The 24,871-nt window shown below is 33.2% G+C and overlaps 2 long non-coding RNA genes across 2 annotated transcripts; one reads left to right on the top strand and one right to left on the bottom strand.

Moving 5' to 3' along the window:
- The first annotated feature begins 609 nt into the window (after window positions 1-609).
- Window positions 610-4,419, top strand: LOC148192744 (uncharacterized). Its single transcript, XR_015782105.1, has 2 exons — window positions 610-749; window positions 4,127-4,419. It is a non-coding gene; the product is annotated as an uncharacterized LOC148192744 (long non-coding RNA).
- Window positions 711-20,909, bottom strand: LOC148192745 (uncharacterized). The gene is made up of 4 exons (XR_015782106.1): window positions 15,958-20,909; window positions 14,910-15,212; window positions 14,725-14,805; window positions 711-846 (listed from the first exon to the last, which is right to left on the bottom strand). It is a non-coding gene; the product is annotated as an uncharacterized LOC148192745 (long non-coding RNA).
- Window positions 20,910-24,871: the final 3,962 nt, after the last annotated feature.

Here is a 24,871-nt window from a genome sequence, read left to right on the forward strand (position 1 = left end):
ATGAACAACTTCACAACACACACCATCACACTTTACTCTTTTACTGCTCGCTTGGATAATTTGATTTCAGCAAAGTCTATGTTTTATATAAAATATAAAAAGTTGTAATACATAATATTTTCATTTAATTAATGATATGATTTCAGCAAGCTTAAAATATATTCTTACAATAGTTTGATTATTTTTTATCACTTTCTTTACAATACGATGTATAAATATGAATTATCTCTCCTTATATAATATAATTAAAAGTAAATCTAATTTAATCCATAACTATGATTAAAAGTAAAGGTTAATTACTTATAAAAAAATATTTAAATAATCAACTTCAATATTTTAAATTTATTGTATAATTTTTTTATACAAATAATTATATATTTCTTTCAATTTATTACAAATTATTTAAGGTTTTATCTTGAAGATATAATTTTAGGCAAACTCATTTCTCCCTTGGAAGATAGTTCGCAGTTGAGAAGAATGGCTTAGGCGACCATTTTCATTAAAGCATACAACATCTCTGAATGAGAGAGAGGCCTTTGTAAATCTCCCTCTTGGCATCAGTGAGGTTAAACGACACTTTTTCGCCTAGACAATAATCAGTGCTGAAGATGCCATCTTTTAAAGGCACTGAGCTCTCAACACCCTGACGGCTCCTCTTCGGTGAACAGGTTGATGACGAACTTTCGCCATGGTGATGACAAAAAGACTTGTCCTTTTGCAAAGGCACAACATTTGTAACCACCGCGACGGTCAGTTTCCTAGTTGCCTCATCCGACGTCGATTGGTATTTGTTGAATATATGTTTGAACAAAGCTTTATCTCTAGGGCTCTTGGACACCATAATATCTGTAATACAAGCACAAACCTTGATAAGTTAAAAACTCGGTCAGTATTTTCTTTAACTAAGAAAAAAACTTACCACAGAGATCCTTCCACATTCGGGAAGATCCATACGCCTATAGAAGTTTTCAGGTAGGAAATTTTCGAGGAATTTATTTTAGAATATATCAAGGCAGATAATTCCTCGGGAGTCATATCGGGCCAGGCCCTAGACATGATGTAGGTAGGTCGACAATTTCAGTACAACGGAAATTTTGGTCGATCTTCGTAGAAGTAATATTGACGACTGACATAATTTATTTCTACCTTAAAAGCAAACTTTAAAGCCTTTGTAAGAGGAGGCAAAAGGGGTAAACTGGCTCATCTTGGACCTACTTATTAACGAGAGCATCCCAGTCTTCTCAGAACGCCAAGTGCTAAAATGGTGAAGAAATAATGTTAATCCTTTACAGAGGAGTCATAATGCTTGAAGAAAATACCACATGTTCAGATGAAGTTGTGTTCGGACAACATTCAGTTTGCAAAGTACGTCAAGTGAAATCATCTAAAGGTAGTAGAACGTGTAAATCAGGAAACAAGAAAGTGTAGGAAAAGCCTCTTTAGAACCCTCACGGCCATGGCATACATGCTCATTTCTTTTATAAACCTGAAAATTGAAGAGGGTATTGGGGATTTCTTCTTCCAGGAAGTCAATGCGTTCGACAAGGTACCGGATAAACTTCCCTCACTTATACTAGGTGGCATACTCCAACGCGTTATGATGCACCATTCGCGTATCCCCAACCTTTCCTTTCCGAAAACTCCTCTGTTAATGAAATGCTAATAAGGCTCAACAGAAGGAAGGAAGAAAGCCCCACCACTATCTATAAAGAAGACCAAGGTCAAGGTCAGTCAGCAATTGCTTCACAACCATAAGTTCAAGCCCCATCCAAAGTTGTTGTACATCAGGCAACATATCACGTCACCACTGACAACACAGAAACAACACAACCTACAAGGGAACGTGATTCTTCGATGGTGCACAACTTGAGGAGAAACAACCCTTCAGCTACAGACACAAATTCATTATACCCTCGGGGCCTACCTCGGGGCCTAAGGGGTAGTATACTGCTAACACCAAACGATCAAAAGACCCAAACCACAAACTATGGAGTAGTGCAAAGACAATGGCGACAAATCACCCACCGAGACAAATGTATAAGCTCACAAAGCATATCCTGTCCAACTAAGTGTAAGGGCTGAGCGATGGTAATCACTTCCCTCGCACCATGAGCCATGTTAACCTTTGAAAGAAGTATGCGATCCAAGCACTTAGCCTGGATTCGCTACTTGGAGCTTATGGAAAAACTCGCATTTGTAGCCATTGAACTCTCATGTACTATGTAAATGCGTTGATTATATATATATATATATATATATATATATATATATATATATATATATATATATATTTTTTTTTTTTTTTTTTTTCCATTTAATGTTAATTTCTTGTTTTTACTCTTAATGCTTGCTTGAAATAGGGACGTTGAAATGTGCGTTTGCTTGCTAGTTTTCCAAGGGATTGGTTCTTAGTGAGAAAACCTAGGCTCTTTCACCTAAGGGAGTAGGGTTTTAGTGTTTTAACGAGTTGAATTTAGTGTTTGATGGAGAGGAGATATTTTTGTGGGTGCACGAGAGTGAAGTCATGAATTCTACCAACTATCAAAGTCCACCTTTAATTCTTTGTTGATTTAATTACTTGCACATATTCTTGTATTTGTTAGTCTAAATGAGTTGTTAATCGTACAATTCTTTAGTATTACGATACTTGGTCTTACCATTTTATATTACTTAAGCAATTCAGTATACTTGCTGAGGAGCAAACAAATTTTCTTAACCCTTTTTCTTGTTGTTTGTGTGGTTGTTGTGTCATTTGTTTTTATGTGCAATAGTAACTTGTATAGAAATGAGCTTTCTGGAACGTTACCGTTCAACGATATCATTCTGACACTAAACGCCATACCAGCAGAGCCTTAACCCTGTTTTTATATATATACTGCTCAATGGTGAGTCTAACTGAAAAATTGGGTCTGACCTACAAATTGAGCCTGGGTGCATTGTTTTTAGGGGCCATTTTCCGAAACCCTACCACTCACCTTCTCTTCTATGCAGCTTGGTGATATGGAACAACATGCCTAAATAGAAAGCCTAAGAACTAAACAGGAACAATTAAGAAATAGAATTAAAAGACTAAAATTGTAAGAGAGAAAAAAGAGGAAACTTATGAATTGGAAGACATGTCACTTGAAAGGATCCGAGATAAATAACAAGGAGAATCGTCACTTGTTCTTCACAAGATAAAACCCAAAATTAGACTAAGAGACAAAATTCTATCTCAAAGAAGTAATGCAATTGAATGCAAAACACTCTTTATATTCAAATTTGAATGTGTTCAAGGTGTGTGTACAAAGGAGACCTTAGGTTGCTTATATAGCACTAGGAGACGAAGTAGATGGAGAAAACTAAATGATGTGAGACTTGGAGGCCTTTAAGTTTGGACAACAGCTCTCAAGGTTGTTTTAAGTCCCACATCTCTTAATTTTACAACTTCTTAAGGGTATATAAGCTACCTAACTAGTCTAAAGATAACAAATAAAACTATACATGTGATAACTTGCAATACAAACAACTAAAAGGAGAATAAACTTATGTATTCTTCTTTCTTTTAAGTCCAAGCTATGTGAAATCTCACATTGCTTACACCTTAAAAAAAAGAAGAATATATAAGCTTTTTTACAACCAAACAAAGAGAAAGAAACTAGAAACTAGAATAGGCAAAATACAAGCCTAATAAAACTTATGTTATTTCTTTTTATGCTTCTTGTCACTCTTAACACTCTTCATTCTTGCCCCATCTATGATCATATCACTTAGTCCCTTCCCTCACACTCAAACTCTCCTCCTTACACTCTGTAACATCCCGAAAGGGTCTTACACACTTAACCTCCACCCCTCTTTTGCTAATCCCTCACCACTTTTTGCCCCTCAAACCCACCATTTTCCCCACCCAAAGGCCACCTGTGCTTACTTTTTAAGCACCACAGGAGTCAGCTGCAGAAGATCATTTCAAGCTTTTGAATTTGTGCACTCAACACTCCTCTATTTCTCTTTTTTGTGTTCAAGTAAGCATAAGTTTCTTTGCCCATTTTCGATGTTGTAAATACAAATTACTAGGTTTTATAGTGCTATTATTTTCTTGTTGTCTCGTTCTATGTTAAGATTAACTGTTGGGTGTTGTTGGTTGTAGGTGTCCATGTCTGGTTCGCTACTGCTTGCATTTTATATGCTGAGCACCAATGTTCTATGGAGCCCTCTATGTTTTCGCTATGCAACGACTATTTTGCGGCGCTCAACACCAGCGGCAAGTTTGACTCTATTGCTAATTGTGTAGTCTGTGCTTGTGATTTTTCTTTTTTTGCCCCTATTTTGAGTCTTTCTAGGCTTTTGACCTAGTGTTTATGTGCCTATGCAGTAGTCGTTTTTAACTTATCTCCAGTACTTAATCATGATGGTGTCTTTGCCTTGTTTTTTTTATACAAATGACACCTTCCTCAAGACTAAAAAGGCTGAAGAACCCTATTGGTCAGCCCTATAGGGGTAAAAAACGAAAGGAAAAGTTTTACTCAAACCGCTTCCTCTTTAGGCAACATGAGAAAAAATTGTTGTGTTTGAAAATAGAAGACTTTGATAGAGAGGACATTTATTTTGAAGCCTACTGATGTTTCTGATTTCATGGTGGAGTCAGGAGAGGGTATTTATCCTGCCCCCGCAAACATTGTAGTGGTAAAAGAGTTCTACGCAAATGATAGAACATTCACTAATGAGGTTGAGCCTTTCATGAGTTATGTGTGGGGAAGGTGTGTCCCCTTTGATGTTGAGACAATTACTCCTTCTTGGGAAGGGAGCGACAGATGGGCGAAAATCTGTGCCAGTATGCCCAATATGTAGAAGATGAAGATGATATGGGAGAAGTTAGGAGAGTAATTTTTCGTCCTAGGGGCGCTTTTCACTGAAACAGGCAGTAACAACTTGTGCACATTAAGAGATTTGCAATCTAACCTCGGTGAGTAAACTTTGGCCACATTGATCACACTAACCTCTCTCCATGCTCTCATCTCTCCGACATCATGGTGGGGCGGTCCCTGATTCTTTACAGCATCCTCTCGAGGAAATCATTAAACTTGGGTCGTCTCATTGTTGAGGAAATCTACCAATGTGCTCACACTGTAAGGAATAAATCTCCCCTTGGGCATCCTTCCTTGGTCACACACTTATGCCAACTAGCAAGGGACTACATCTATTTACCTCCTTTTGAGCGACCTCGTCGAACCATAGATCTTGCATTCTATACTCAGTATTGCTTGGACGACAAGGAAAGCCCTACCGCAACACCGTCATCACCCCCTCGGTGCCATCGCTGTCAATAGCAGGTTGATCCCCAACCTGATTCGTATAGCACGATAGATCTCAAATTGCAGTTGGTGGAAGTCAGGTTTGAAGCCCTCTATAGGAGTGGTATAGTGACAGTTAGGATGATCAGGGACATCTTGATAGCCATGCTAGAGGGGAGATTTATTCCCTATAGTGTGAGTACATTGGCAGATTTCCTCAACAATGAGACGGTCAAAGTTCAATGATTTCCCCGAGAGGATGCTGTAAAGAATGAGGGACTGCCCCACTGTGATGTCGGAGAGATGAGAGCATGGAGAGAGGTTAGCGTGATCAATGTGGGCCAAAGTTTGCTCACCGAGGTTAGAGCGCAAATCTCTTAATGTGCACAAGTTGTTACTGCTTGTTTCAGTGAAAAGCACTCATAGGACGAAAAATTACTCTCTTAACTTCTCCCATATCATCTACATATTGTGCATATTGGCACAAATTTTCGCCAGTTTGTCACTCCCTTCCCAAGAAGGAGTTGATTGTCTCAACATCAAACGGGACACGCCTTCCCCGCACATAACTCATTAAAGGCTCAACCTCAACAGTGAATGTTCTATCATTCGCGTAGAACTCTTTTACGCCTTCCCCGCACATAACTCTTTTACCACTACTAGTGACAGATAATTAAGGTTCAATTCCAGAAAGGGAATCTCTTTAGCCTGAGATAATTCTTTGGAGAAGCTCATATACCCAATGATGTAATCCATACTATATAAAATACGAATAACATAACATTCTTATGTTGCCCATCTTCAATTTGGCCATGAGTAAGAAGAAAAGATCTCATAAAGCACTTTTAACGGTCATTTTTAGCACTAGAGAAACTGTGTACAAGACATAAGATTTGTTAAGCCCTAATGGGAAACCAATAAGCATTAAAAGCATATGGACATATCAAATAAATTGATCACGATAACGTTTTACAACTTTTCTCTTTTCATATCAAGAGAAAAGAGTCAAAGTTTTCAACTAAAAGTGGTTATTGAGAAGGCACTTAAGTAGTAAAAATTTCAAATTTTTGCCTTGTAAACTTTCGATAATAGGATAATGACCTATCATGATGGTGACTGATGAAAGATAATTTGGGTTCAATTCTAAAAAGGGAGTCTCGTTGACCTGAGATAAATCTTTGGAGAAGCTCATATACCCAATGATATCATCAAATCCATACTATATAAAATAAGAATGGCATAACATTCTTATGTTGCCTATCTTCAATTTGGCCATGAGTAAGAAGAAAATATCTCATAATGCATGGTCATTTTTAGTACTAGAGAAATTGCGTACAGGACATAAGATTTGTTAAGCTCCAATAGGAAATCAATAAGCATTAAAAGCATATTGACATATCAAATAAATTGATCATGATAACGTTTTACAACTTTTCTCTTTCCATATTAAGAGAAAATAGTCAAAGGTTTCAACTGAAAGTGGTTATCAAGATATCAAGAAGGCACTTGAGTAGTAGAACTTTTCAAATTTTTATCCTATAAACTTTCGATAGTATGATAGTGACTATCATGGTGATGACTTGTGATAGAAAATTAAGGTTCGATTCCAGAAAGAGAGTTTCATTGGCCTGAGATAAATAAAGCTTATATATCCAATGAAATCATCAAATCCATATGAATTACATAACATTCTTATGTTTCCCATTTTCAATTTAGCCATGAGTAAGAAGAAAAGATCTCATAAAACACTTTTAATTGTCATTTTTAGTAGTAGAGAAACGACGTACAGGACATAAGTTTTGTTAAAAGCATTCGGAGATGTCAAATAAATTGATAACAATAACATTCTACAACTTTTTCTCCCTATAGAGTGCCTTTAACAAACCCAAAAACTCACATCAAGAATTAAATGACATTATAAACTTCTACATTACAAGCATATGCACTATTAATACAACTTGTACAAGTTAACTCACCCAACAAGTTTAGCCAGCCAAATATTAACGAAGGAAAAAAATGTAAAAGTAATGAAACCTTTACAAGGTGCACAAAATTTTCTCCCACAATTTGTATATCCTACACCACACATTCATAGCTTATACGTCTACAAAAACCAATGGAAAGACTCTCATAATGGCCTTCCAACTAATCTTCAACTATTTTAATCTCAAACCTGGCAACGATAATATTTCAAGGAAAATTTGTTCCATATAAAACTTTTCTCTTTTCATATCAATAGAAAATAGTCAAAGGTTTCAACTAAAAGTGGTTATCGAGAAGGCACCTGAGTAGTAGAAATTTTAGAACCGAGAAGCATATCATCACATGTCCCATATTCATCCCATAGTACCTCTAAACCCAAAATTCACGTCAGGAACTAAAGGACAGTGTAGTAGACAAATTCTCCGCAAATGTCAAAGTCTAATATACACTCCCACATTACAAGCATATACACCATTAATACAACTTGTACAAGTGAATATCACAAACTCCCACATTCCAATAACTCGTCATTAATAATCCACCAAACAAGTTTAGCCAGCCACAAATTAATGTAGAAAAAAATAATGTAAGCGTAAGTAATGAAACCTTTAGCTTCACAGTGTACAGAATTTTCTTCCACAATTTTTAAATCCTTCCCACATTACAAAGTAATGAAACCTTTAGTTTCACACTGCACATAATTTTCTTCCACAATTTATATATCCATAAGACATTACAAAGTAATGACACCTTTAACTTCATAGTGCACAAAAATTTCCTCCCACAATTTGTATATCCTTCCCACATTACAAAGTAATGAAACCTTTAGTTTCACAATGCACAAACTTTCATCCCACAATTTGTTTATCCTTCCTAAATTACAAAGTAATGAAACCTTTAGTTTTACAGTGCAAAAAATTTCCTCCCACAACTCCCACATTACAAAGTAATGAAACTTTTAGTTTGTGCAAAAAATTTCCTTCCACAATTTGCATATATTTCCCACATTACAAAGTAGTGAAACCTTTAGTTTCACAGGACACAAATTTGCTCTCACAATTTGTATATCCTTCGCACATTACAGAGTAATGAAACCTTTAGTTTTACAGTGCACAAAACTTCTCCCACAATTTTTATATCCTTCTCATATTACAAAGTAATGAAACCTTTAGTTTCACAGTGCACAAAATTTCCTCCCACAATTTGTATATCATTCTCACATTACAAAGTAATTAAACTTTTAGCTTCACAGTGCCCAGAATTTCCTCCCACAATTTGTATATCCTTCTCACATTACAAAGTAATGTAACTTTTAGTTTCACAGTGCACATAATTTCCTCGCACAATTTGTATGTCGTTCCCACATTACAAAATAATGAAACCTTTACCTTCACAGTGCACAAAATTTCCTCTCACAAATTGTATATCTTTCCCACATTACAATGTAATTAAACTTTTAGCTTCATAGTGTATAGAATTTCCTTCCACTATTTGTATATCCTTCCCACATTACATAGTAATCAAACTTTTAGTTTCACAGTGCACAAAATTTCCTCCCACAATTTCTATATCCTTCCTACATTACCAAGTAATGGAACCTAAAGAATTTCGTCCCAAAATTTGTATATCATTCCCACATTATAAAGTTGTGAATCCTTTAGTTTCACAACGCACATAATTTCCTCGCACAATTTGTATATTCTTCCCACGTTACAAATTAGTGAAACCTTTAGTTTCAAAAGGCACAAAATTTCCTCCCACAATTTGTCTATCCTTCCCACAATATGATATAATAAAACCTTTAGTTTCACAGTGTGGAGACTTTCCTCCCACAATTTGTATATCCTTCCCACATTACAAAGCAATGAAACCTAAAAAATTTCGTCCCACAATTTTTACATCGTTCCCACATTACAAAGTAGTGAAACCTTTAGTTTCACAGAGCACAGAATTTTCTCCCACAATTTGTATACCCTTCCCACATTACAAAGTAGTGAAATCTTTAGTTTCAAAGGCACAAAATTTCCTCCCACAATTTGTATATCCTTCCCACATTACAAAGTAAAGAAACCTTTAGTTTCACAGCGCACAGAATTTCGTCCCACAACTCCCACATTTCAAAGTAGTGAAACCTTTAGTTTCATAGAACAAAATTTGTTCCTACAATTTGTATATCATTCCATCGTTCCAACATTACAAAGTAGTGAAACCTTTAGTTTCACAGGGCACAAAATTTTCTCCCAATATTTGAATATCCTTCCCACATTACAAAGTAGTGAAACCTTTAGTTTCAAAAGGCACAAAATTTCCTTCCACAATTTGTATATCATTCCCACGTTACAAAGTAGTGAAACCTTTAATTTCACAAGGCACAAAATTTCCTCCCACAATTTGTATAACCTTTCCACATTACAGAGTAATGAAACCTTTAATTTCAGAAAGCACAGAATTTCCTCCCACAATTTGTATATCCTTCCAGAATTACGAAGTATTGAAACCTTTAGTTTCACAGTGCAGAGACTTTCCTCCCACAATTTGTATATTATTCCCACATTACGAAGTAATGAAACCTTTAGTTTCACAGTGCAGAGACTTTCTTCCCACAATTTGTATATCCTTCCCACATTACAAAGTAATGAAACCTTTAGTTTCACCGTGCACAGAATTTTCTCCCACAATTTATATATCCTTCCCAAATTACAATGTAATGAAACCTTTAGTTTCATAGTGCACAGAATTTCCTCCCACAATTTGTATATCCTTCCAACATTACAAAGTAGTAAAACCTTTAGTTTCACAGGGCACATAATTTCCTCCCACTATTTGTATATCCTTCCCACATTACAAAGTAGTGAAACCTTTAGTTTCATAGGGTACAAAATTTCCCCTCACAATTTGTGTATCCTTCCCGCTATAAAAAGTAATGAAACCTTTAGTTTCACAGTGCAGAGACTTTCTTCCAACAATTTGTATATTGTTTCCACATTACAAAGTAGTGAAACCTTTAATTTCACAGGGCACGGAATTTCCTCCCAATAATTGTATATTCTTCCCACATTACATAGTAATGAAACTTTTAGTTTCACAGTGCACAAAATTTCCTCCCACAATTTGTATATCCTTCCCATATTACAAAGTTGTGAAACCTTTAGTTTCACAGAACACAAATTTGCTCTCACAATTTGTGTATCCTTCCCACATTACAAAGTAATGAAACCTTTAGTTTCACAGTGCACAAAATTTTCTCCCACAATTTGAATATCGTTCCCACATTACAAAGTAGTGAAACCTTTAGTTTCACATGGCACAAAATTTCCTCCCACAATTTGAATATCCTTCTCACATTACAAAGTAGTGAATCATTTAGTTTCAACCGGCACAAAATGTCCTCCTACAATTTGTATATTCTTCCCACATTATGAAGTAATGAAACCTTTTGTTTCACACTGTACAGAATTTCCTCTCACAATTTGTATATCGTTCCAACATTACAAAGTAGTGAAACCTTCAGTTTCACATATCACAAAATTTCCTCCCACAATTTGAATAACCTTCTCACATTACAAACTAGTGAATCATTTAGTTTCAAACGGCACAAAATGTCCTCTCACAATTTTTATATTCTTCTAAAATTACGAAGTAATGAAACCTTTAGTTTCACAGTGCAGAGACTTTCCTCGCACAATTTGTATCACCTTCCCAGATTACAATGTAATGAAACCTAAAGAATTTCGTTCCACAATTTTTACATCATACCCACATTACAAATTTGTTAAACCTTCAGTTTCACAGGACACAAAATTTCCTCCCACAATTTATATATCCTTCCCACATTACAAAGTAGTGAAATCTTTAGTTTCAAAGGCACAAAATTTTGTCTCACAATTTGTATATCCTTCCCACATTACGAAGTAATGAAACCTGTAGTTTCACAGTGCAGAGACTTTTCTATCAAAATTTGTATAAGCTTCCCACATTACAAAGTAAAGAAACCTTTAGTTTCACAATGCATAAAATTTCCTCTCACAACTCCTAAATTACAAAGTAGTGAAACCTTTAGTTTCACAGGACACAAATTTGCTCCCACAATTTGTATATTCTTCCCACATTACAAAGTAATGAAACCTCTAGTTTTACATTGCACAGAATTTTCTCCCACAATTTGTATATCGTTCCAACATTACAAAGGTGTGAAACCTTTAGTTTCACAGAGCACAAAATTTCCTCCCACAATTTGAATATCCTTCTCACATTACAAAGTAGTGAAACCTTTAGTTTCAAAAGGCACAAAAATTTCTCCTACAATTTGTGTATCGTTCCCACATTACAAAGTAGTGAAACCTTTAATTTCACAGGGCACAAAATTTCCTTCACAATTTTTATATCATTTTCACATTACACAGTAGTGAAATCTTTAGTTTCTGAAAGCACAAAATTCCCTCCCACAATTTGTATATCCTTCCCACATTACGAAGTAATGAAACCTTTAGTTTCACAGTGTAGAGACTTTCCTCCCACAATTTATATATTTTTCCCACATTACAAAGTAGTGAAACCTTTAGTTTCACAGGCCACAAAATTTCCTCCCACAATTTGAATATCCTTCTCACATTTCAAAGTAGTGAATCATTTAGTTTCAAAAGGCACAAAATGTTCTCCCACAATTTGTATATCATTCCCACATTACGAAGTAATGTGACCTTTAGTTTCACAGTGCAGAGACTTTCCTCCCACAATTTGTATATCCTTCCCACATTTCAAAGTAGTGAAACCTTTAGTTTCACGTGGCACAAAATTTCCTCTCACAATTTGTGTATCCTTCCCACTTTAAAAAATAATGAAACCTTTACCTTCACAGTGCACAGAATTTCCTCCCACAAATTGTATATCCCTCTCACATTAGAACGTAATTAAACCTTTAGCTTCACAGTGTACAGAATTTCCTCCCACTATTTCTATATCCTTCCCATATTACATACTAATCAAACTTTTAGTTTCACAGTACACAAAATTTTCTCCCACAATTTGTATATTCTTCCCACATTATAAAGTAATAAAACCTAAAGAATTTCGTCCCTCAATTTGTATATCGTTCCCACATTACAAATTAATGAAATCCTTATTTTCACAATGCACAAAATTTCCTCCCACAATATGTATATACTTCCCACATTACAAAGTTGTGAAACCTTTTGTTTAACAGGAGGTTTCACAGGACACAAATTTGCTCCGACAATTTGTATATACTTCGCACATTACAAAGTAATGAAACCTTTAGTTTCACAGTGCACTAAATTTCCTCCCACAATTTGTATATCGTTTCCACATTACAAAGTAGTGAAACAGTTAGTTTCACAAAGCATAAAATTTCCTCCCACAATTTGAATATCCTTCCCACATTGCAAAGTAGTGAAACATTTAGTTTCAAAAGGCACAAAATTTCCTCCCACAATTTGTATATCTTTCCCACATTACGAAGTAATGAAACCTTTAGTTTCACTGTGCAGATACTTTCTTCCGATAATTTGTATATCGTTTCCACATTACAAAGTAGTGAAACTTTTAGTTTCACAGCGCAAAGAATTTCCTCCCACAATTTGTATATCATTTCTACATTACAAAGTAGTGAAACCTTTAGTTTCAGAAGGCGGAAAATTTCCTCCCACAATTTGTATATTCTTCTCACATTACGAAGTAATGAAACCATTAGTTTCATAGTGCAGAGACTTTTCTCCCACAATTTGTATAACCTTCCCACATTACAAAATAATGAAACCTTTAGTTTCACCCTGCACAAAATTTTCTCCCACAATTTGTATATCCTTCCCAAATTACAAAGTAATGAAACCTTTAGTTTCACAGTGCACAAAATTTTCTCTCACAATTTGTATATCCTTCCGACATTACAAAGTAGTGAAATCTTTAGTTTCTGAAGGCACAAAATTTCCTCCCACACTTTGTATATCATTCCCACATTACAAAGTAATGAAACCTTGAATTTCACAGTGAAGAGACTTTCCTCCCACAATTTGTATATCGTTTCCACATTACAAAGTAGTGAAACCTTTAATTTTACAAGGCACAGAATTTCCTCCCACAATTTGTATATTCATCCCACATTATAAAGTAGTGAAACCTTTAGTTTCAAAAGGCACAAAATTTTGTCCCACAATTTTTATATCCTTCACAAATTAAGAAGTAATGAAACCTTAAGTTTCACAGTTCAGAGACTTTACTCCCACAATTTGTATATCCTTCCCACATTACAAAGTAATAAAACTTTTACTTTCACAATGCACAGAATTTCCTCCCACAATTTGTATATCCTTCCCAGATTACAAAGTAATGAAACTTTTAGTTTCAAAGTGCACAAAATTTCCTCCCATAGTTTGTATATCCTTCCCACACATTACAAAGTAATGAAACCTTTAGTTTCACAGTGCAGATAATTTCGTCCCACAATTTGTATATCCTTCCCACTTTACAAAGTAATGAAAACTTTAGTTTTACAGTGCACAAAATTTCCTCCCACAATTTGTATTTCTTTTCCACATTACAAAGTAATGAAATCTTTAGTTTCACAGTGCACAAATTTTCCTCCCACAATTTGTATATCCTTCCCACATTACAAAGTAATTAAACCTTTAGCTTCACAGTGCACAATTTCCGCCCACAATTTGTATATACTTCTCACATTACAAAGTAATGAAACCTTTAGTTTCACAGTGCACATAATTCCCTCCCACAATTTGTATGTCGTTCCCACATGACAAAGTAATGAAACCACAATGCACAAAATATCCTCCCTTAATTTGTATATTCTTCCCACATTAGAAAGTAAGGAAACCTTTAGTTTCACAGTGCAGAGAAATTCCTCCTACAATTTGTATATTCTTCCCACATTACATAGTAATGAAACCTTTAGTTTCACAATGTACAAAATTTCCTCCAACAATTTTTATATCCTTCCCACATTACAAAGTAATGAAACCTTTAGTTTTACAATGCACAGAATTTCCTCTCACTGTTTGTATATCCTTCCCACATTACAAAGTAGTGAAACTTTTAGTTTCACAGGATACAAAATTTCCTCCCACAATTTGTATATCTCTTCCACATTACAAAGTAGTGAAACCTATTTCATAGGGCAGAAAATTTCCTCCCACAATTTGTATATCGTTCCCACTTTACAAAGTAATAAAACCTTTACCTTCAAAGTGCACAAAATTTCCTCCCTCAATTAGTATATTCTTCCCACATTACAACATATGCACCATTAATATAACTTGTAGAAGGTTCACAAGCTCCCACTTTCCAATAACACACCATTAATAATTCTCCCAACAAGTTTAGTCAGCCACAAATTAACTTAGAAAAATAATAATGTAAGCGTAAGTAATGAAACTTTTACCTTCACAATGCACAGTAACTTAAAGAAAAATAATTTAAGCATAAGCAGTGAAACTTTTACCTTCACAGGCACAAAATTTCCTCTGCCCGTCCATGATTTAAATAGAAGACGAAGTACATGTCCGCAAAAGAAATCCTAAACCTGGCAACGACATGAAAAGGAATTTTAATAAAGAGGACCCACAGAAACCAATGAAGAAACCCTAATAAACTCGATGTACACGATACTAATCTTGAGGTTATTACCATTAAAATGAAAGGAATGACTGAAAGGTCCGTCCTTTTAATTTGCTGCCCAAGAAAATATAATATATATATATATATATATATAAATATATATATATTTATATATATTTACATATATTCAGAATGTTAAACAAGAACATTGATGTTTTGCAAGAACGAGTTCAAAATTCGATTGCCAATACAGGATACGAAACAAGACTACAAAATAAAGGTTTGTAATAAAAAAATGAAGTCAACCTGAATGCTGGCTAATTACCACTAATAAAATGAATGGAATGTTCAAGATTCATCTTTTCAAAACACCTAAGAAAATAAAAAATTAATTATCAGAACTTCAAAACAGAAGTGAGATAATCAAGAATTACAAAATTGAATAATCAACCCAATGAAAGTGAAGAGAGAAAATTACAATATGAAAAAGAAAGGTGCACATAATAGATTATCAAGAATCGGTTGCTAATTACCACTACTAAAATTCAACTTTATAGAACTTTCAAACAAAGAGTCAAAGCCCTACCCCACATGTCCCGTATTCACTATGCACTACGTTACACAACAAATCGAAACACCATTGAAAAGATTTATCTTTTCAAAACACCTAAGAAAATAAAAAATTAATTTTCAGAACTTCAAAACAGAAGTGAGATAATGAAGAATCACAAAATTTAACAATCAACCCAATGAAAGTGAAGAGAGAAAAGGATAATATGAAAACGAAAAGTCCACGTGATAGATTATCAAGAACCAGTTGCTAATTACCACTACTAAAATTCAACTTTATAGAACTTTCAAACAAAGAGTCAAAGCCCTACCCCCACATGTCCCATATTCATTGTGCACTACGTTACACAACAAATTCAAACACCACTGAAAACATTCATCTTCTTAAATAACCTAAGAAAATAAAAAATTAATTATCACAACTTCAAAACAGAATTAAGATAATCAAGAATCACAAATTGAACAATCAACCCAATGAAACTGAAGAGAGAAAAGGACAATATGAAAACGAAAAGTGATAGATTATCAAGAACCGGTTGCTAATTACCACTATTAAAATTCAACTTTATAGAACTTTCAAACAAAGAATCAAAGCCCTACTCCACATGTCCCATATTCATTGTGCACTACGATACACAACAAATCCAAACACCATTGAAAAGATTCATCTTTTCAAACCACCTGAAAAAATTAAAAAATAATTTTAAAGAACTTCAAAACAGAAGTGGGATAATCAAGAATCACAAAATTGAACAATCAACCCAATGAAAGTGAAGAGAGAAAAGGACAATATGAAAACGAAAAGTCCACATGATAGATTACCACTACTAAAATTCAACTTTATAGAACTTTCAAACAAAGAATCAAAGCCCTACTCCACATGTCCCATATTCAATGTGCACTAGTTACACAACAAATCCAAAACACCATTGAAAAGATTCATCTTTTCAAAACACCTAAGAAAATAAAAAATTAATTTTCGGAACTTCAAAACAAAAGTGGGATAATCAAGAATCACAAAATTGAACAATCAATCCAATGAAACTGAAGAGAGAAAAGGACAATATGAAAACGAAAAGTCCACATGATAGATTATCAAGAACCGGTTGTTAATTACAACTACTAAAATTCAATTTTATAGAACTTTCAAACAAAGAGTCAAAGCCCTACCCCACATGTCCCATATTCATTGTGCACTACGTTACACAACAAATCCAAACACCATTGAAAAGATTCATCTTTTCAAAACACCTAAGAAAATAAAAAATTAATTTTCAGAACTTCAAAACAGAAGTGACATAATCAAGAATCACAAAATTGAACAATCGACCCAACGAAAGTGAAGAGAGAAAAGGACAATATGAAAACGAAAAGTCCACATGATAGATTACCACTATTAAAATTCAACTTTATAGAACTTTCAAACAAAGAATCAAAGCCCTACCCCTCATGTCCCATATTCACTGTGCACTAGTTACACAACAAATCCAAACACCATTGAAAAGATTCATCTTTTCAAAACACCTAAGAAAATAAAAAAATAATTATCAGAACTTCAAAACAGAAGTGGGTTAATCAAGAATCACAAAATTGAACAATCAACCCAATGAAAGTGAAGAGAGAAAAGGACAATATGAAAACGAAAAGTCCACATGATAGATTATCAAGGTTGCTAATTACCACTACTAAAATTCAAATTTATAGAACTTTCAAACAAAGAATCAAAGTCCTACCCAACATGTCCTATACTCATTGTGCACTACGTTACACAACAAATCCAAACACCATTGCAAAAATATCACAATTCAATCCATGTTTATGGTGAAGAAGTCTGATACATAAATAACAGAAGAAAATCATCATCCAAAATGTCTGCAAAAGATTATCCTACACCGTTCTAACCTCTATTCAACTATTTTAATCAAATGTATGCAAAAGAAATCTCAGATCTGGCAACAAGATGAAAAGCAATTCTGATAAAGAGGAACTACTAATAGAAAAAGACATATAGAAACGATATGTAAATTTGACTCAAAAAGTCAATGGGGAAAATCTCACAAACTCGATGAGATGCACACAACACTAATCCAAAACTCATAACATAATCGATGCCATACAAGAAGAAACACGCATTGCTTGTCTTCCTAAAAGGACCAGAAATGCAAGAACTCAAAAAACCCAACGGATCTAATTGCTCACAACAGGCTCGATAGATGCAGGTCATAACAATTCGATCCTAATGTTCGGTGATCAAGAAATTAAGAATATGTTGAGCAGTTATCATTTCACGTTTAATTTCAAGCTTTATGTAGATGGTAAGGCTCAAACAAATCCTATTCCAAAAGTATTGTTGTTTACTGATCTGGAAACAACAAGGAAAGCAACCAACCCAAAACCCACACAAGAAAATAGCAAATTCAGAATAATAGTATAAAACCAGGGGAGACCTGGTAAGAAACTTGATGTGATTACGTCATCCTGTTCATGAACTCAAAATCCAAAGAAGATAAAGATGCTAATAATAGAGAAATTAAATAGAGAGGACAACACTCAGAAGAAATTAGATTATCCCAAGTTGTCAAATTCCACACTCTAGTTATTTTTAATACTGAATCAGCAAAAGAAATCTCAGAGAGACTAGGCAGCGTGTCTTGAAAAGGAATGAATGAAAATATTTCAAACAACTCCTAAATTTGACAGTCCTAATTCTGTGTACTAAGAATCACATCAAATTTATGTGAAAGAGTAACAAAAACACCACTGCAAAGAAACAAATGGCAATTGAATCCTTATGTTTAGTCATCAAATCCGGAGAAACCAAATAGAGAGGAAACTTAAAAGAAATTAGTTTACGATGAAAACAAACCAGTTCAATACCTAGACGTAATCAAACATAGAACCTACATTCAAATTCAAATAGATCTCATAGGCTTCAAAAACAATGATGAATAATAAATTATAGGCTTCAAAAACAATAGAGACAACATAGTCGCTCATAACAGACTCTACGAGATACAAGTCATGACAGGAAACTAATTCAAACCCTGCTGCAAAGAAACAAATCACAACTCAATCCTAATGTTCGATGGTCAACTATAGCAATCTCAAATAATAGTAGAAGAAACAAGTAAAAGAAATTAGGTTATCTTGAGAAGTTGCCCTTTCATGTTACTTTCCAGCTTCATGGTAGTGCTTAAACAAATACTATTCCAAAAGGATTGTTAAGAAAAAGGATGTCCCATTCAAATTGGAATAGATCATATAAAAAATTCTATCGAAATTGCAAAGCAACAAAGTCGTGCCATGCTACTCCACTCCAAAAACTAGTGCCGTTAAGATTGGAATAATTCCTGATATGTATGGAAATAGCAAGGAAAACAACCAAAGAACAAAACACAAAGAAAATACCAGTTTTGAGTGACCATATAATTGTCAACACCAGGGCAGAACAATTAATACAAAGGAAACTCAGAAAGAATTAGATTATTGAGAGTTGTAAGTCATTCTAAACTCTTGTACAATTTTAATATTCAATCGGCAAGGGAAATCTCCTAGAATGCTAATGCTATGAATGCAAACAGTTCAACCAACTCCTGGATTTGTCAGAAATAAAATAACCTGGGTCGTTAGCAGTTTTAAATCTTCTTCCAATTCGTTGCATCAAGAACCAGCACCACAAAATTGACAGACATACGTACCTTCCTATTCAACTAACAAGAGAGACTACCTTCCTATTCAACTAACAAGAGAGACTAAAGCAATTCCAATTCGAACATAAAGATAAAACATAAAGATAAAACCTAAAGCCTCACAAGAAGTCCAATAATCAACTGCCATAGCCTCCACGACCTAACAAACATTCATAATAAGTCTTCCCTGTAGAGCCCAAGTAATGGAGAATAATTAAGAAAACAAAGACTCTACTTGCTGCAAACAAATAAATGCAAATAGTGCAAGCCCTGATATATTTTTATAAAAGTGAAAAGCGTTATGGGACTCAATCCTCACATGAATAACCACGACAACTACAATTAACAGAGCACAAAAACGGAATGATCGGATAGAAATAGCATAACTATGAAAAACCAAAATTAATAGGGAAAATATATAAAGTAAGAAAGAAAGATTATTTTGAAAATAACATGGCTCTATAGCTGAGAAAATTTTACGAGTCTGTAAAAGAACAAATTAAAATAGAAGGAAACGAAACTCTTTACAATAAGATGACTCAATTGCAGAAAGAAAAGTATAAGTGTGGACAAAAAGAGAGAACAGGAGAGAAAAGTGCTTACCCGCAACAGTTTGAAGAAGGGAATGGCTGACACAGACGTGATGAAACTCACAAAAATTCAAAAACCGTAATGGCTAAGTTTCTTTCAATTAGAAGAGGTACTTTTGTGGGTGTCAAATAAAACGAATACTTCTAATAAAACTTACAGTTTCACAGGATTTTCATCCACTGCTTCTCAAACCTACAGCACACATCCATTGCCTCCCTACAAAGCTCAAGAGGAAAGCAGGAAGAATTAAATCGAAAAAAATAATCTCTTACAAGATTAAAAAGTACAGAAACCACAAGGAAAATACACAAGCACAAGACTCGATGAAGATAGAAATCAGCATTGCTTGTTCAGTGCTTGAAAAAGAATGGATACAAATATTTGATATATATATCTGTCATCTAAATACCTTCACATGATATATTGGTTGTCTTCCTTCCAAAGACCAAGAATGTCTTACTAGAAAACCAAGTTACGATGAATCCATACACTCAAGAATGAAAAACTAATAGATAACATCATTACAGCCTCGATGCTACGCAGGAACAATTCATAAATTCAAGAACGAAAAACCCAATGGATAAACTCGTAACAGGCTCTCGAAACTAATCCAAAGACTGGAGCAGAGACACAAAATAACAATCCAATCCTTACTGTTCAGTGATCAAGTCCAGAGAAATTTAATACAGAAGAAACTATGTTACCCTGAGCCGTTGCAAATGAATAAAAGTTAAATGTCTGATGTAACAGAAGAGAAAATAAAAGATCAGTAAAAATCTATTGGATAAATTCAAGAATTAAAAATTCAAGTATAGAACCAAAAGATAAATTCAAGAACTGAGAAAGCAATCGAGAAACTCATAACCGGGATCGCTCTCCATGCCATGCAGGACATCACATAACAAACTAAGACACTGCCACAGGTAAACAAATCACAGTTCAATCCATATGTTCGGTGATCAATACCAGAGAAATTAAATATTAGAAAGGAAACTCAGAAGAAATAATGTTTTTCTTATCATCGATGGCAAAAAGAAAATTCATAGACCCAGATACCCGCCAAAAAGAAAAACCAACAATAAAGGTTCAGAAAAACCAAAAGATATATATAAAAAAGGAGAGTCGAGATTGACGGATGAGATTACGTGGTGTGTGGAAAATTAAACGGTGAGGATGCAATTAAAATTTTAATGTTGCAGGTCCTTCTCCGTTTGGGACCACCAACTTGGCATGGTGCTAACGGCTTCTTACCTTTATTATTATGAACGTTGAAACAGCTGTTAGCTGAGAAACGGAAATTTACATAGTGAAAAACATTTTAATTATTATTTTAAATATGTTTTTCATATTTAAATGTTTTTAAAAATATTATTAAAATTTAGATTTAATTAAGTTTTAAATTGTTTGGATATGTTTAGTTAAACCCATGTTAAAATATAGAGTATTAATAAATTTTATACTTTTTAATTCAATATTGTTTTTTAATTTTTCTTTTAATGAGTTAGCCTGATTCTTATTTTATAATTTTATAATTTTTTTTTCAATTTTAGGTGTGAATTAATTCTAATCAAGTTAAGTATATTTTATGTTAAGTTGAAACAAACTCACTTTTTAGTAAAATTGAGTTGAATCAAATCAAATCGAGTTTATCTCATCAGATTTAGTTTAGTCAATTTCACTTATGTTATGTTTATTCGGATTTTTTTTTATTTAATCATGTCAAGTGTGATAGAATAGACTCACATTGTACTAACGTTAACCTAAGTTTAAATCATTTAAAAATAAATAAAATTCAATTTGTAATTAATATAAATTATTTAAAATCAATTTATAATTTAAAATATTTTTTAAATTCGTGTTATTTTGAAAAAAATAAAAATGAATTAAAATATTATAATGAAATCAAATGGACTCTCCTAACTCTAATTCATTTTAAGGATTTGAAGCTTCCTTGATTTTAATAATTTGGTAAATCAATAAGAGAATATTTATTTAGGAGTAAGTTGAAGTTGATCATGAGTCAAATTATACCTCTAAATATAATATTTAAAAAAATATAAATATGTGATTAAACATGCAGTAAAGGTGGTGATTAAATATTGATTTCACAAAAACACTGAAGGACTTTTTTTTTCTATCTCTCTCTTTGATTTATAGAAAAAATTTACTTATTCATAGGAATAAGCTACCGTAATTTCAAAATTTATAGAAAAAAAAACTAATAGAAAGAATGATGTTTAAATTCAATAAATCTCCAAAAATTAGAAACATATTTAAGTGAACACATAATACACAGGCTTTAACGAGCCATGTGTACTTGAAGTTGGACTTGGGCCTCACCTAGATGCAAAAGTCCATGGGCTATTTTACTCCCTACACCACCCCACTTTACTTCCTGCACCACCACATTTTTTTAAAATGCCAATACTATCCTTTATATTTTAAAATATCCCACACCCCACCCCTTTTCTTCAACGGATGTCAACATCCGTTGAAGAAAAAATTCTTCCACGGACATGCTACATCCGTTAACGGATGTGGCGACATCCGTTGCTTTTTTTTGTTTTTTAGTTTTTAGTTTTTTTATTTTTTTTGTTTTAAATTAATATATAAATATTATTTAATTATTTTAAGATTATTACTTAATTATTTATAAATTAATTTTATTTTATTTAATAAAATAATTATTATTAATTTTAATTTATGTATTATTATTTAAATAATAATTAAAAAATTTATTATAAATATATTAAAACGGATGTGCCACATCCGTTAACGGATGTGGCGACATCCGTTACTTTTTTTGTTTTCTAGTTTAGTTTTTTTATTTTTTTTGTTTTAAATTAATATATAAATATAATTTAATTATTTTAAAATTATTACTTAATTATTTATAAATTAATTTTATTTTATTTAATAAAATAATTATTATTACTTTTAATTTATGTATTATTATTTAAATAATAATTAAAAAATTTGTTATAAATATATTAAAACGGACGTCGCCACATCCGTTAACGGATGTGGCGACATCCGTTTCCTTTTTTTGTTTTTTAATTTTTAGTTTTTTAATTTTTTATATTTTAAATTAATATATAAATATTATTTAATTTTTTAAAAATTATTATTTAATTATTTATAAATTAATTTTATTTTATTTAATAAAATAATAATAATTATTTTAATTTATATATTATTATTTAAATAATAAATTAAAAACTTTTTAAAAATCTATTAAACGGATGTGGCACATCCGTTAACGGATGTGGCCACATCCGTTGAAGTTTTTTTCTTTTAAATAAAAATAATAAACTAAAATATGAAATGTGTAAATGGATGTTACGGATGTCAACATCCGTTGAAGGTGAAACGGATGTTGACATCCGTTTTATAGAAGGGCAAATAAGGTATGGGGAGGTGCAGGGAGCGGTTGGTGGTGGTGGAGGGAGCAACTCTCATGATTTTTACATGCACCCCTGTAGTGGGTGGAAAATCACTAAAAAATCTTTGAGTAAAAGTTAAAAAGCAAACCTTATCCTCCTCGTCTCTGTGCCTTCATCGAATGAAATCACATGAATTGACAATGGAGTACATGAACCTAACTTTAGATCCACACTTTCAAAGCACTTGTTATCAATTGTCAATCGTAGCTTCCAGATCCTTTGAACGGGAATGGTAACACCAAAGTGCTAATCTAAACCTGCTATAATACATATTTCGAATTACAAATTATAATTTTAAATATAATTTTACATTTCAAACCATGTAATCACTAAAAAGACACAGAAATATTATATTTCAGATTGCTTATCCAAAGTATTCTGAATATTTATTTTTTAAAAATATTCTTCTTTTTTAAATGCTTAATTAAGTTTTAAGTATATAATATGTTTGAGTAATTTTATTTTATTAGATTAAACTTAATTAAAATTAAATTCTAATTTATATTTTATTTAATCTACAATTATATTTTATATTTTATTGTAATTTTATTTTAAAAATCTATAAATTATTATTTTTTAAATATGTGTGGATGTTTATATATATATAAAAGTTTTAAAACATTCGCGGACAACTTTTAAATGTGTGTCTAACATGTAACATGTAGCGAAATGGACAATAATCAAATTATTTTTGTTGTGAATTAGATAGCAAATAAACATTATTCGTATTTGATTCGATTCGTAATCATCTAAAATAACAAATTAGTTTTATTATTATATGAAACCATAAAAAAAAATGAAGAAGAAAGCGCAAAGAAAAACGAAAAATCATAAAATAAAAGTTGATGAAATTAAAAGGTTTAATACCCAATTTTGTTCCCACTTTGGTTCGGAAATCTCAAGTTAGTCCATTTATAGAAATGTAAGTGCAATGGATCCTTACTTGTAATTATTTGAGTCTAATGAGTCCCGTCCGTTAAATAGAAGGAAACGGAGTTAGTGGGCTGATGATGTGGCAGTTGTCTTTGGTGAGGTATCAAGACGCAATTGTTTGCGTGCTTACATGGTGTTAGGGTTTCCCATTTTGTTTGCGTGCTTATGCAGTTGTCTTTAATATTCTTTTTAATTTGATATACAACAAATTTAATTGAACCAGAAAAATAGAAAAGAAACGTACCGACAGTAATGGACACGTGTGTAATTAGTTTCATGAATAAGCAGTTTACTCATTTTTATATTGCATAGGAAAGAAGATGAGGTATGTTTTTTTTATCCGTTACAGTTCCTTTGCTTCCCCATCTCTCTCACTTTCACCGTTACCTCTCATCGCACACAACCAAAGAGAACAAACCAAAAGCACCGCGAATTGCAATTAGGGTTTATACTCTGTTACCTTTTGCGGTTTTTGCGAGATTGAGGATTCGATGATGATGGAAGGAGCTAGCAATGGAGGGATGCTGTACCACGAGGTGCAGGAGTCGAAGCTGTGTGCGGTGCATTGTGTGAACACCGTTTTGCAGGGTCCGTTCTTCTCGGAGTTCGATTTGGCCGCGCTCGCCTCTAATCTCGATCGCAAGGAGCGCCAGGTCATGCTGCCCGCACTCTCCTCTTCCGATTTCGAATCGCATAATGTGTCGCTCGACGGCGATTTCTCCCTCTGTCTTCTTTCTCACACACGGAGATGCACTAATCTCCAACAAATCATCCCCAAATCCTTTTATCCCCAATTTTTAATAAA

The sequence above is a fragment of the Vigna umbellata genome, chromosome 9 (assembly GCF_029865625.1).
Source record: "Vigna umbellata cultivar VRB3 chromosome 9, Vumbellata_1.0, whole genome shotgun sequence".
Classification (NCBI taxonomy): Eukaryota; Viridiplantae; Streptophyta; class Magnoliopsida; order Fabales; family Fabaceae; genus Vigna; species Vigna umbellata.